The sequence below is a fragment of the Orcinus orca genome, chromosome X, assembly GCF_937001465.1.
Source record: "Orcinus orca chromosome X, mOrcOrc1.1, whole genome shotgun sequence".
NCBI classification, from domain to species: Eukaryota; Metazoa; Chordata; class Mammalia; order Artiodactyla; family Delphinidae; genus Orcinus; species Orcinus orca.
The window spans coordinates 119,989,791-120,001,127 of NC_064580.1; the positions used below are offsets into that span (position 1 = coordinate 119,989,791).

General features: G+C 39.9%; 1 pseudogene; it reads right to left on the reverse strand.

The window, feature by feature from the left end:
• Positions 1-2,615: 2,615 nt before the first annotated feature.
• Positions 2,616-4,552, reverse strand: LOC101272282 (heat shock cognate 71 kDa protein-like; annotated as a pseudogene).
• Positions 4,553-11,337: the final 6,785 nt, after the last annotated feature.

Below are 11,337 nucleotides of genomic sequence, written 5' to 3' on the forward strand. Positions count from 1 at the left end.
AATGGTTCCCAGATTTTTGAATTTCATGGACCAATAACACTTCCCATGAACATTTTGGAGACATACGTAGGATTTACAAAGTTTGACTGCCAAGTGAAGGCATTGTAAAAAGCTACCACAATAATTTCAAAAAAGAAAAGACAGGGGCTTCCCTGGTGGCGCAGTGATTGAGAGTCTGCCTGCCGATGCAAGGGACACGGGTTCGTGCCCCAGTCCGGGAAGATCCCACATGCTGCAGAGCGGCTGGGCCCGTGAGCCATGGCCGCTGAGCCTGCGCGTCCAGAGCCTGTGCTCCGCGACGAGAGAGGCCACAACAGTGAGAGGCCCGCGTACCGCAAAAAAAAAAAAAAAAAAAAAATAGAGAACTGGTCATTATGTTGAATCTTTTTGGCTTTATGAAAAACTCACTCCCTTGTCTATTTTTTTCTCATTTAGATACAGATATAAGAAACATTGTCGGGAACTCCCCGGCGGTCCAGTGGTTAGGACTCCGTGCTTCCACTGCAGGGGCACAGGTTTGATCCCTGTTCAGGGAACTAGGATCCCACAAGCTGCATGGCCAAAAAAAGAAAGAAAGAAAGAAAGGAAAAAAAGAAACATTTTCAAAGATTGGCAAAGTTCCTCAGATCCACTTTTGGGATTCACCAAACTTTCTTATTGCTCCCTTAAAGTCACCCTGGGTGGACGATCTCTTCCGCCAGGCCTGCTTACTGCTACTCCAGTCAGAACCTTGTCAAGGGGAATGCCACTGGGCCTCTTCCTCCCCAGGAGGGAAAGGACATCTATGTCTAAAAGCCTCAGCAGAGAACAAGACAGAGAATAAAGTGGCAAAGGAAGCTGGGTTTGATGAGTCGGAAAAAATCAAACAAACAAATCAAAAGGACATGCATGGCACATCACGCATGCGTGCACATGCATTCTGAAAGAAGACATCTAGGAAATTTGAAGTTTGGCCTCAGGCATCTGAAGCTGGGTATCATTCATGTGACTCTGGTTAACAGAGAAAAATGCCATACTCCAGATCTCTCTGCCCCTTAGGGAGAGTAGGCGTCTCTAAGCATCTCAGCAACTGCTACAGAGATAATCCCAGCTCAGAAACCTTGCGGCTGCATACTGCTTCTCAGGATGGATCAGTGGCCAGTGTCGCCACACCGTGCTGACTTTTTTTAAAAAATAAATGTATTTGTTTGTTTATTTATTTATTTATTTTTGGCTGCACTGGGTCTTTGTTGCTGCACGCGGTTTTTCTCTAGTTGCGGCAAGCGGGGGCTACTCTTCGTTGCAGTGCGTGGGCTTCTCATGGCAGAGGCTTCTCTTGTTGCAGAGTATGCGCTCTAGGCACACAGGCTTCAGTAGTTGTGGCACGTGGTCTCAGTAGTTGTGGCTCGTGGGCTCTAGAGCGCAGGCTCAGTAGTTGTGGCGCACGGGCTTAGTTGCTCCGAGGCACGTGGGATCTTCCCGGACCAGGGCTCGAACCCGTGTCTCCTGCATTGGCAGGTAGATTCTTAACCACTGCACCACGAGGGAGGCCCGTGCTGACTTTTTCTCTCACGGGCTCAGAGAAGTTGGGCGACTTACCCAAAGTCACAGGCTGGTCAGTGGGAAAGCTGAGATCCCATTAAGGACTGCTGAAATACAATGCCTACACTCTCTTTTTTAAAAAATTAAGGTAACATTGGTTTATAACATTATATAAGTTTCATGTGTACAACATTGTATTTCTACTCCTGTGTACACTACAGTGTGCTCACCACCACAAATTTAGTTTCCATCCATCACCATACAACTGATGCCTTTAACTCATTTGGCCCACTCCTCACTACCCCTTCCCCTCTCGTTACCACTACAGTAAGTCCCCCCCATACGAACCTTCAAGTTGTGAACTTTCAAAGATGTGAACACACGGTCACATGTCCAATCACTTAAGTTAGTTCACGTGTCTGGTGTACACTGTCACATGTGCACATCCTCTACAAGTGGTTGTGCTTTTGTGTACTTTACTGTACAGTATTGTATAGAGTACAGTAATATGGTATCTTTATTTCTTGCCTGTTCACGCTACGCTACCCCCTGTATGCCAGCTGTTGTACTGTACTGTAAGATTAAAAATGTTTTATTTTTTGTGTTTGTTTTTTATGTATTATTTGTGTGAAAAGTATTATAAACCTATTACGGTACAGTTCTATATAGCTGATTGTGTTAGTTGCGTACCTAGGCTAATGTGTTTGGTTTAGTTTGGCTTGGTTTGTTAATTTATTTTTGTTTGTTGGTTTTTATATTCCATATATGAATGAAATCATATGGTATTTGTCTTTCTCTGACTTATTTTACTTAGCATAATACCCTCAAGGTCCATGCATATTGTCACAAATAATGCCTACATTTTTTTGCCAATTTTAAATACAGTTTTATTTAAGACATTGCATTTTCCATTTACAATACAGTGCTTGTAAAGTGCAGTGTTATTTCCTTTCCCTGTGCACACATTCCATGTTCAAGCATCAAGAATGCCCAGTTTACTACAGCAGCTCAACTTTAAAACTGCCATGGAATTTGCTACAGATTTGGGTCCTTCAATGTTGTGTGGAACAATGCTAACCCTATGCTAGGCTGGCTTAATCAACCTCTTCAATGGTGGGCCCAGAGGAGGCACCAGCAGATGGAGGAGCTCCACCACCAGGGAAGCCCCTGGGCATTCCTCCTGGCATGCCTCCTGCGCTCTGGTACAGCTTGGTAATGACGGGGTTGCAGACTTTTTCCAGCTCCTTCTGCTGATGTTCAAATTCTTCCTTCTCTGCAGTCTGGTTCTTATCAAGCCGGTTGATTATTTCATTACACTTATCAAGAATCTTCTGTTTGTCCTCATCATTAATTTTGCCTTGAAGTTTCTCATCCTCAACAGTAGCTTTCATGTTGAAAGCATAGGATTCAAGAGAATTCTTCAAAGACACCTTATCCCGCTGCTTCTCATCTTCAGCTTTGTACTTCTCTGCTTCCTGAACCATGTGTTCAATGTCTTCCTTGCTCAAACGGCCCTTATCATTAGTGATGGTAATCTTGTTCTCTTTTCCTGTGCTCTTATGCACAGCAGAGACACTGAGGATGCCATTGGCATCAATATCAAAAGTGAGTTCAATTTGAGGAACACCACGGGGCAGGAGGTATGCCTGTGAGTTCAAACGTGCCAGGCAGGTTGTTATCCTTGGTCATGGCATGCTCACCTTCATAAACCTGAATGAGTACACCAGGCTGGTTGTCCAAGTAGGTTGTGACAGTCTGTGTCTGCTTGGTGGGAATGGTGGTGCTGCGCTTGATGAGGACAGTCATGACTCCACCAGTAGTTTGAATTCCAAGGGAAAGAGGAGTGACATCCAACAGCAGCAAGTCTTGAACATTTTCAGATCTGTCTCCAGATAGAATGGCTGCCTGGACAGCTGCACCATAAGCAACAGCCTCATCAGGGTTGATGCTCTTATTCAGTTCTTTCCCGTTGAAGAAGTCCTGGAGAAGTTTCTGAATCTTGGGGATGCAGGTTTAACCACCCACCAGGACAATATCATGGATCTGAGACTTGTCTAGCTTGGCAGCCCGAAGGGCTTTCTCCACAGGGTCCAGTGTGCCAAGGAACAGGTCACCATTCAGTTCTTCAAATCGGCCACAGGTAATTGAGGTATAGAAGTTGATTCCTTCATAGAGGGAATCGATCTCAATAGTGGCCTGGGTGCTGGAAGAGAGAGTGCGCTTAGCACGCTCACAAGCAGTACGAAGGCGACGGACAGCCTTCTTGTTCTCACTGATGTCCTTCTTGTGCTTGCGCTTGAATTCTGCAATACAATGGTTGACCATCCGGTTGCCAAAGTCTTCTTCACCTAAGTGGGTATCTCCAGCTGTAGATTTGACCTCAGAGATTCCATCCTCAATAGTGAGGACTGACACTTCAAAAGTGCCACCACCTAAATCAAAGATCAGCACATTTCTTTCTGCTCCAAGCTTTTTGTCTAAGCAATAGGCAATAGCTGCAGCAGTTGCTCGTTGATGATTCTAAGTACATTGAGCCCTGAATAGTTCCAGCACCTTTGGTAGCCTGACGCTGAGAATCATTAAAGTAAACGGGTACTGTGACAACAGCATTGGTAACAGTCTTCCCAAGGTAGGCTTCTGCTATTTCCTTCATCTTTGTCAAAACCATGGATGACACCTCCTCTGGATAGAAACTTTTTGTCTCTCCCTTGTATTCTACTTGAACCTCAGGCCTGCCTGCATCATTCACCACCATGAAGGGCCAATGCTTCTCATCAGACTGGACAAAAGCATCATCAAATCTTCATCCAATGAGGTGTTTGGCATCAAAAACCGTGTTGGTGGGATTCATTACAACTTGGTCCTTTGCAGCATCACCAATCAATCGTTCGGTATCAGTAAAGGCGACATAGCTTGAGGTAGTTCGGTTCCCCTGATCATTGACAATTATTTCCACCTTTCTGTGCTGGAAGACGCCCACACGAGAATAGGTGGTGCCAAGATCAATCCCAACAGCAGGTCCCTTAGACATGGTTGCTGGAGTGCAGACCGAGGTCCGCTGGAGGAGAAAACAGCAATCTGTAAAGCTGCCGCCACGTTCAATGAGACCCAATGCCTACATTCTTAACCACGGTTATTACTGCCTCCCAAATAGTCCAGTTCTACCACAGCAGAGGATATATGACGGTTTGGTTTCCCATTCATTGAGAAGGTTTTTTTGATCCAGATAATAGAATGATTATGGTAAAATCTAGATGAAGGGTAAATGGGAGTCTTTGTAACTATTTCTGTAAGTGTGAAATTATTTCAAAATGAAAAATTAACAAAAAAAAAGACTGCCCCAAACTATCACTATTTGTAGATAACATGATTTTATATACAGAAAACCCTAAAGACGCCACAAAAAAAACTGTTAGAATAAGCAAATTTAGTAAACTTGCAGGATACAAAAATCTATATACAAAATCTGTTGTGTATCTATACACTGATAACAAATTAGCAGAAAGAGAAATTAAGAAAACAATCCCATTTATAATTGCATCAAAAAGAATAAAATACCTAGGAATAAATTTAACCAAGGAGGTAAAAGACCTGTACACTGAAAAATATAAGACAGTAATGAAAGAAATTGAAGAAGACACATATAAATGCAAAGATATTCCATGCTCATGGATTGATAGGATTAATACTGTCAAAATGTCCATACAACCCAACAGACATAGAGAACAAATGTATGGATACCAAGGGGAAAGGGGGGGCGGTGGGAGGAATTGGGAGATTGGGATTGACATATATACACTATTGATACTATGTATAAAGTAGATAACTAATGAGAACCTCCTGTATATAGCACAGGGAGCTCTACTCGATGCTCTGTGGTGACCTAAATGGGAAGGAAATCCAAAAAAGAGGGGATATATGTATACATACACCTGATTCACTTTGCTGCACAGTAGAAACTAACACAACATTGTAAAGCAACTATACTCCAATAAAAATTAATTTTAAAAAATGTCCATACAACCCATACTACAGATGCAATGTAATCCCTGTCAAAATTCCAATGGTATTTTTCACAGAAATAGAACAAACAATCCCAAAGTTTCTATGAAACCATAAATGACCCTGAAGAGCCAAAGCAATCTTAAGAAAGAAGAACAAAGCTGGAGGCATCAAGCTACCTGATTTCAAACTATTTTACAAAGCTATAGTAATCAAAACAGTATAGTATTGGCATAAAAACAGCACAAAGATCAATGGAACGAAATAGAGAGCCTAAAAACAAACCCATGCTTATGTGGTCGATTAATCTGTGACAAAGGAGGTAAGAAGATACAATGGGGAAGGGACAGTCTCTTCAGTAAAAGGTGCTGGGAAAACTGCACAAACACATGAAAAAGAATGATATTGGACCACTATCTTACACCATACACAAAAATTAACTGAAAATAGATTAAAGACCTGAATGTGAGACCTGAAACCATAAAACTCCTAGAAGAAAACATAAGCAGTAAGCTTCTTAACACAGGTCGTAGCAATGATGTTTTTTTTATTTGACACCAAAAGCCAAGGCAATCAAAGTAAAAATGAATAAATGAGACCACATGAAACTAAAACCTTCTGCTCAGCAAAGGGAACCATCAACAAAATGAAAAGGCAACCTACTGAATGGAAGAAAATATTTGCAAATCATAAAGCTGATAAGGGGTTAATATCCAAAATATACAAAGAACTCATACAACTCAACATCAAAACAAACAACCCAATTAAAAAATGGGCGGAGGACCTTAACAGACATTTTTCCAAAAACTACATACAAATGGCCAACAGACAAATGCAAAGATGCTCAACATTACTAATTATCAGGGAAATGCAAATTAAAACCACAACGAGATACCACCTCACACCTGTCAGAATGGCTACTATCAAAAGAACAAGAAATAAACAAGCGTTGATGAGGATGTGGAGAAAAGGAAACCCCAGTGCACTGTTCATGGGAATGTAAACTGGTGCAGCCACTATGGAAAAAAGAATGGAGGTTCCTCAAAAAACTAACAATAGAATTACCATATGACCCAGCAGTTCTACTCCTGGGTATTTATCCAAAAAAAGCCAAAACCAAAAACACTAAATTGAAAAGATATATGCACCCCCATGTTCACTGCAGCATTGTTTACAATAGCCAAGACATGGAAACAACCTAAATGTTCATCAATGGATGAATGGATAAAGACAAACATGGTGTGCGTGTATGTGTGTGTGTCTCTGTGTGTATTGATATAGGTATAAAATATTGGAATATATAATGGAATATTATTCAGCTGTTAAAGAAATGAAATCTTCGGAATTCCCTGGTGGTCCAGTGATTAGGACTCCGAGCTCTCACTGCCGAGGGCCCTGGGTTCAATCCTTGGTCAGGGAACTGAAATCTCACAAGCCACACAGGGCAGCCAAAAGAAAAGAAAAACAAATGAAACCTTGCCATTTGTGACAACATACATAGACCCTGAGGGTATTCTGCTGAGTGAAATAAGTCAGACAGAGAAAGACAAATACCGTATGATCTCACTTATATGTGGAATCTTAAAAAAAAAAAAAGAGAGAACTCATAGATATAGGGAACAGGATGGTGGTTGCCAGAGGTGGGGCGTGGGTGAAATGGCTGAATGAGGGTCAAAAGATACAAATTTCTATTTATAAAATAAGTCATGGGGATGTAATGTACAGCATGGTGACTATAGTTAATAATACTGTATTGCATATTTGGAAGCTGCTAAGAGAGTAGATCTTAAAATTTCTCATCACAAGAAATTTTTGTAACTATGTATGGTGACATGTTAACTAGACTGAATGTGATGATCACTTCTGATATATACACATATCAAATCATTATGTTGTACAACTATAACTAATATAATGTTATATGTCAATTACACCTCACTAAAACAAACAAAAAAAACACCAAAAATTAAAATTTGGCAAATTTGTTGAAAATGATCACAAAGGCCAGAGTGCTGAGTATTTATGTATCAGGCATGGGGCAAAACACTTTATGTGCATTGGTTCATGTAATTCTCACAGCGATGCTTTAAGTACTACAACTATCCCCAATTTACAAATGAAGAAACTGATGTTCTAAGAAATTAAGTAATCTGGCAGGGGTCACACAGCTAACAAGCAGTAGGCCCTGCACTTCAACCATGATCTAGGCTGATGCTTCTCTACTATAGCACCCTGCTTGGATATGGGGTATTGGTATTTTAAGCATATAGATGTGAATACATGATATTAACAAATATCCATTTATCCACATTCTGTGTTATCAAATCTTAATTTTAGCCCATTTTTGTTTCAGACCTCATTTATTTTATTTTATTTATTTATTTGTTTTGTTTTGTTTTGTTTTTTTGCGGTACGCGGGCCTCTCACTGTTCTGGCCCCTCCTGCCGTGGAGCACAGGCTCCGGACGCGCAGGCTCAGCGGCCATGGCTCACGGGCCCAGCTGCCCCACGGCATGTGGGATCCTCCCGGACTGGGGCACGAACCCGTGTCCCTGCATCGGCAGGCGGACGCTCAACCACTGCGCCACCAGGGAAGCCCAGACCTCATTTATTTTTAAGAAAAAAACCCATTTCAGATAGAGTTGAGAACCCCATTGTACTCTTTCCAATCCATTCCCCATTTTTCTCTTCTTCTTGTTAGTTAGGAATACAGTATTAAAGTTCCCATGCATATTTTAATAATTTTAATAATTTTATTTAAATATTTTAATAATTTTACACCATACATATACATCCATAAACAATGTACAATATTAGTGTATGTATGTTCCAACATTTAACAAATGAGGTCATACCGTATCATGAGGCAACTTGGTTTCTTCACTCAACATTATGTTTTCAAGATACTAAATGGTGTCTCTGTGCAGATTTTTTAAATTACAGAATCAAATTTATCAGTTGTTTCCTTTATGATTTGTGCTTTTCTGTTTCGTTTTGTCTCGTTTTGTTTAAGAAAACTTTTCCTGTCCTGTGATCATGAAGATTTTCTCCTGGGTTTGGTTTTACATTATATGTAATAAAGGTTTAATTTTATTTTCCCTCAAATTATCCCCAATTCTACCAGAAGCATATACCGAATGATGCTTCCATCTCCCTGCTGATTTGATATCCCACACCTGACATATATCCAGGGTCCGTGCTCATCTGAGTATATTTCTGGGCTCTCTATTCTGTTCCAGTGTTTTTGCCCCTCCCTGCACCAAGCACAGTGTCTTAATTACTGTAGCTTCATAGGAAGTTTTGTTTTGTTTTGTTTGTTTGTTTTGCCTGCACTGAGCGGCTTGTGGGATCTTAGTTCCCTGACCAGGGACTGAACCCAGGCCTCAGCAATGAAAGCATCGAGTCCTAAACACTAGACTGCCAGGGAATTCCCATGTACCTTTATAGGAAGTTTTGATATCAGGTAGAGCAAGATACTCTGCTCAGTTCTTCCAAAATCTCGTAGCTATTTCTCCCCTATTTTTCTATTCTCTGCAACAGTTTGTAAAAGAGGGACTATCTGATCCTGGAAGATTTGGTAAATTTCTTCTGTAAAACTGCCTGAGCCTAGTGTTTTTTAAGGTAGAACATTTTTGAATATTAACTCACTTCCACTAATGTTTATTGGTTTATGGAGGTATCTGTTTCCTTCTTGAGTCACTTTTGATAGACTTTCTAGGAAAATATTCATTTCTTTTAAGCTTTCAAGTTTACGGGCATAAAGTTGATTGTAGTTTTCTCTTACGATCACTGAAATCTCTAATTTACCAGCAGGACTGTCATATTCCCTTTTTTGTTCCTAAAATTATTTGTCTTTTCTTTGACTATTGTTGTTATTTTCTCACTGTACTCATTCCTTTTTTCCCCAAAGAACCAATATTTAAATTTTGTGGATCCTCTCTCTGATTTGTTTTCTACCAAACTCATTAATTTATTTCTGCTCTTTACAATTTCCTTCTTTCTAATTTACTTTGTTTTTCTTTTTTCTGCTTTCTTGAGTTGAACATTTAATTCATTTATTTTCAATTTGCCTTAGTTTTTAAATTAAATGTAGTTAAGATTGTAAAATTACCTTTAATTATCACTTCAGCAAGATAACACTAGATCTTTTATCTTTAAATAATTTAAGGCTGACAGAAAAGCTGCAAAAATAATAAAAGAATTCTTATGTACCACAACTCAAATTCCACAAATGTTACCATATATATACACACACTTAATGGTATATATTATATATTTTTCTAAACTGCTTTGTTTGAAAGAAAGTTGCTGACATAAAGTCTCTTTTTCCCTCATATTTTAGTGTGTATTTTCTAAAAACAAGGTCATTCTTTTACACAATTACGATACAATAATCAGATATCAGGAAATTCACAATACAGTATTATAATCTATAGATCTTATTTATATGTCACCAGTTATCTCACTAATGTCCTTTATAGCAAAAGGATCCAATTTAGGATTATGTATTGCATTTAGTTGTCACATTTCTTTGGTATCCTTTAATCTAGAACAGTTCTGCATTTCTTTGTCTTTCATGATCTTGACAATTTTGAATAGTACAGGCCATGTATTTTGAAGAATGTCTACCAATTTGGATTTGTTTGATTTTTCCTCATGATTAAATTCAGGTTATTTCTATAACTTTGGCAGAGATGTCATACAAATGATGCGTCCTTCTCAGTGCATCTTATCAGGAGACGCATGATATCTATGTCCCATTACTGGTGATATAAATTTTGATCACTTGGTTGCAGTGGTATCTCCAGGTTTCTCCTCTGTAAAATTACTGTTTCCTTCTTTGTTATTACTAAGTGTGCTATAAAGGAAATTCTTTGAAAATATGTAAATATGCCATCTTTCAACAAAATGTAACCCACTAGTTATAGCATCTATTAACGATTATTGCCAAATGGTGATTTTCTATGATTCCGCCTACATTTATTAACATTTTCTGTGAGGAAGCGCTTTCACAAGTTCTCCATTTATTTATTTATATTGATATTTGTATGGACTCGTGGATTCATAGCAGGGCCTGGGGGGAGAGTAAGGCAGCTGGGGCACAAAATTTAAGGAAGTACTTACTCTCAGCATTGTGCAAGCGCCTTCTGAAAAGCAACATGTCTAGGGCCTTTTTTTCCTGTCTCTGCTTCTGTTCTCATCCCTTCCCATCTAGCAGTTTTACAGTCACCTCCACCCAGCCCTACAGGTCCCTATTCCAGAGCCAGGTCTTACAGATTCAGTCTGGAGTTTCCACCCAGTGGTCATATTGTGGACTCGGCAGATCTTTTCACTGAACAAATGGGCCACTTGGCTCATACCTAGGTCATGAGGCTGTATCTGTGTCCTCCTATTTCTTAAGGCCTATATCTTGCAAGGGATGTGGTCTCAGGTAACATTTTGCAGCTTCCTTTCATGAAACAAGGTAAAATGTTCTGTCCCCCACTCCCAGTTCTTGCTTTTAAACACTGAGCTGGTCCTGATCCCCCTTTATATGTGGAGCACATTAGCTGCCTCACCAAGGACCTAACCACTTGGCCATCATTGCCTATTACTAGATCAGGAGCCCAGCAACATTCAGCCCTGCTCACACCTGTGCTTTGCTTTTCTGTATCTGACCCATGGAGATAACTTGTGTTCTATCCAAGACCAGCTGTGTCTTTTTGTTTATCTTTTCTGTATATTATCCATCAATACTATCGTCTACAGCAGAGGAATTACCAAAGTATGTGACATCTCAAAGTATGTGTCACCTCTTATTCTTCATTCAGAGATA